The sequence below is a fragment of the Sinocyclocheilus grahami genome, unplaced genomic scaffold (genome assembly GCF_001515645.1).
Source record: "Sinocyclocheilus grahami isolate Dianchi unplaced genomic scaffold, SAMN03320097.WGS_v1.1 scaffold392.1, whole genome shotgun sequence".
Classification (NCBI taxonomy): domain Eukaryota; kingdom Metazoa; phylum Chordata; class Actinopteri; order Cypriniformes; family Cyprinidae; genus Sinocyclocheilus; species Sinocyclocheilus grahami.
The window spans coordinates 208,220-212,685 of record NW_015505571.1 but is presented as its reverse complement, the minus strand read 5'-3'; positions in this window follow the sequence as shown (position 1 = coordinate 212,685).

Sequence of the window (4,466 nt, the reverse complement as noted above, 5' to 3'; positions counted from 1 at the left end):
CCCTTTTTAAGGTGATTTTTGATTCTTTGATGATTTTCAAAGGTTGTGGTTACGTGATGTGAAATACTGCCATTCTTTTCTATTCTCTCTCTTTTCCTTACTTTGTTTCATTCTGTGTGTATATGTTTTAGTTAGTTATATGTTAGATATAGTTTCATTTATTAAATCCCTTATATTCACAACGGATTGTCTCTGTTTGCTGCTCACAATTCGAAGTCAATGAATGTGTGAACCCTTGCTACATTTTGCTAAATTACTGCTAGCACTGCACAAAGAAGGACAGTTTATTGCTTCCATGGCCAGGAAAATAAACATTCCTTGAATGGATAAATGATTATATTGTCTGCTCGGTGGACGGACAGATCAAATAATTGTAATATTGATTCTGCTACAGTTAATTCGAAGATATAATCTAAATATTTATTATGAATCATAACCAGTTATAATTCGTCATAAATATTTCCCTTTTTAGAGCTAATAAAAACCCTACAAAAATAATGAAATATCCAATTTTATATTAAATAAATAAATGTATATTTGAATATATACATTTCCATCTGAGTTTATTATTTGATGGTAATTATAAGTGATCTGACACAAATTCATTGAATTAATATTGGATTTTAGTCAATGTTGCAGTAATGACATAAAACCAGGAAACAGATACTGCATATTTTTGGGTTTAAAAAAAAAGTATTATGAAGATTTCTAAAATGTTTCATTCAATTAGACACTTTTTATGGCATGTTATTTAATCCATAAAAAAGTATAAATGAACTATAAAATAATCATAAAAACATGTTGTTCTCAACAAAAACAACATTTAAAAAATCTGATCAATCATAACCATTAATCTTATTTAATTATATTTTAATTAGACACTTGCTAACTGAAAATATTTGTTTTTATGGCATATTAGTCCATAAAGAACATAAAATAAAATAAAGTGTTAATTTAACTCTAAAATGCCATGAACAAATCTCTACAAAACAACATTAAAAATATTGACCATAACCATTATTTTTACTGTTTATTCATAAAAAGAAACATTTTATTTAAAACAATCTTCACTCTTTTTTCATGGTGGACTATAACGTGTTTGCAGCCTTAGGCCTGCATGCTTGTTCTCTGCGCACATCACAGGTTGTGAAAAGCTTCCAAAACAATTGTCAAAAACTTCACATCTGCATTCATATGTGTTCTCACATGCATCTTGTCTAAAAGGTGTATCCTGTTTATATAGCTATAATTAGATCTTAACTGTAATCAGCATCTTGTCATGGTTGTTAAGTGCAGAGCCGGTCATGGTTGATCATCTCCATAGTGTGTATGTGTGTGTGGACACGTGTGTGTCAGGATTACAGTGACTACATAACCCAGGCCAGCTGCAGTCGTCTCCAGACGGATCCAGTATGTGCCAGACTCACATGTGCCCATCAAACCTAATGATCCCTTTGTACAGTACTTTCAATGAAGAACCAGTGAATTCAGAGCTTTGTAAAGGGAACTATTCCTTTAAAATTGATAGTTGACCCAAAAATGAACATTTGATGTTAATTTACTCACCCTCAGACCATCCAAGACTTAGGTGACTTGTTTTCTTAAGTAGAACAGTAAAGAAGATTTTTAGCTGAAACTGTGGTCCTTGGTGGTTGATAAAACGCAAGTCAGCGGCTGCCCATTATCTGAGAATAAAAAAAGCATATCAAGGAACACAAAATGAATACCCGTGGATCCTGACGATATATTGAAGTCTTATGATGTGAAACAATAACTCAACAATATTTACAAATATCCAAATCCATAGGCAAACAGTCCAGAGTGATGTCCGGTTTGTGAACGAATCCTTCTTTTGAACTGGTTCTTTTTGGTGAACTAGTTGAACCAGTTCACCAAATTGGACTGAACCATCTGAAACTGTTTGCGGCTCGAGCAGCACAGATCTACTAATTACTCAATCAAAACTCACTTTCAGACGTGCCAGACAGTTGTGGAGCCCGTGATATGCATATGCGTGAACCGAGCACTTGAATGAAGGGTTTTTTCTGAAGTTTTTATGGTTTCTCATTGTTTATGTAAAAAGGTGAGCTGATGACAACTAGGTTATTTACTTCATATGCATGTAAAACCTCCCCATTTCACATCATTACTGGGTACTTTAATAATCTAATTGCGTAAACAAACTAGTGAACTGAACCAGTTAATTGAAACGAATGTTTGAAAGAATCAGTTTGTGGAAAATAATTGTATTTCCCTGTTACCTGAGGATCTGGATTACAGGTAATAATGGTGTAAATAATTCAGTTTCTTGCACAGACCGATCGTTTCACTTCATAAGACCTCAATATATCATCAGGAGCCACGGGTATTACCGTATTGTCCCGAATATAAGACAATGTTTTTTCTTGGAAATACGTCTGAAGAAACGCGGTCGTCTTATATTCAGGGTCTAGACTTTGACATGTCAATAATACACCCACAACAATAGGTGGCGGCAAATACGCATAAAACGAGTGTGCCATGAAATGCTAATGCAATGCGTGTTGTAAAGATCGCGAGTGAAAACAAAAGAAAAAGAAAACCTTACAGCTGCATAAGTCGTGACTGTAATGTTAGCCTGATGGGACCAACTCTACTTCTACTGTTAATAAGATTTTGGTAGGCTACTATTAGATGGATAGCCTAAATGTCCTAATTCAGATGGGCTACCTTTTTTTTTTTTTTTTTTTTATGGTATATCAAAAAGTGTATATTTGTTTAATGTGATTGATGGTACATTTTACCAGCTTTTACCATACTTTCAAAACAAAAATTAAAATAGGAAAATTATGCAATATGAAAATAATTGAAGACAAAATGTGTTTTACTGAGAAAAAACAAGATTTGTTTTTTAAAAAGCCTTTTTCCAAAAGGTACATCTGGAAAAAGGGGGGTTGTCTTATAATCAGGGTCATCTTATATTCGGGCCAATACGGTAATTTGTGTTCCTTGATATGCTTTTTTATAATTCTCAAAAACAAGGACCACTGCTTCAGCTAAAAATCTTATTTACTGTTTTTCTGAAGAAAATCATCTTGGATGGCTTGAGGGTCAGTAAATTAACAGCAAATTTTCACTTCTGGGTGAACTCTCCCTTTAAGACTGCTCTTACTGGTATGTGTACTTGATGTTAGCATATATAGTTGTCAGAGTCTTTCACACCTGAAATGATGAAAGATAGCGGAAAAAATGAAAGAAGATATTTATGAGGTCAGAACTGTAGAGATAGGAGAGTACGCTTAACTCTTCAAACTACCTTCCAAACGGTTGGGACAATCAATCGATTTATGATGCTGTCAGCATGTCATCAAGTCATAAACACGACAGAGGAACATTGTGACCCCCAAGCAAAATCAATTATATAAATCAGGCTATGAAAGGTTCACCAGAGTGCAAAATGCAATATAAAACTGAACTGTAATTGACAAGGTGTTAATAACGGCAGATGCTCGGTGCAAAAAGTGTAAGGTCGCAAACTGAGACAAATGAGAATATTTAAAGCCCAGTTAGTAATCAGACTCAAGCGCATCTTTTTCATCCATGACTTACATTAAAGAAAGAACAACCACTTAGCAACAGGGTTGCGAAGAGGCTATAATTTTCTGAAAGTTTTCAAAAAATCCTGGAAAGTTTCCAAAAATTCTGGTGTTTTACCAGAAAATTTCTGCCTCTTTGCAACCCTACTTAGCAGCTACCTAGAATACCCTAACAACCACCAACCAATGCCCAAGCAACCACTCATAATGCCCTAGTAAGCATTTAGCAATGTATTAAAAACATTTAAAACACCTTAGTTATTACATAGCAATGTCCCGTGAACCACCCACAATACCATAACAACTGCACAACAAATGGTAACCATCTAGAAAACCATACAAAACACCTTAGCAACTGCATATCAACCCGTCAACCACCCAGAACACCATGGCAACTGAATACCAATGTGCTTAAAAACTCCTATGCAACACCCTAGCAACTGCATAGCAACACCCTGGCAACCACCCAGAAAACCACACAAAACCATTTAGCAAATGCATATCAGTGTTATACCAGTTGCATAGAAATGCACTAAAATATTCAGAACACCCTAGCAACAGCATATCAATGCCCTGTTAACCACCCAGAACAACATAGCAATAGCACAAAAATGTGCTTAAACTCCTGTGCAACACCTTGGAAACTGCATTGCAACACCCTGGCAACCACCCATAAAATACACAAAACCCTTTTGCAACCACAATTAGCAATGTGCTAAAAGCACAGAACACTAGCAATTACATAGCAACACCGTCAACCACCCAGAACACCCTAGGAAAGGCATAGTGATGTGATATATACAGTATATATATTATATAGTGCTTTATACAATACTGATTGTGTCAAAGTAGCATATACTGTATATATACAGTATATATATATATATATAT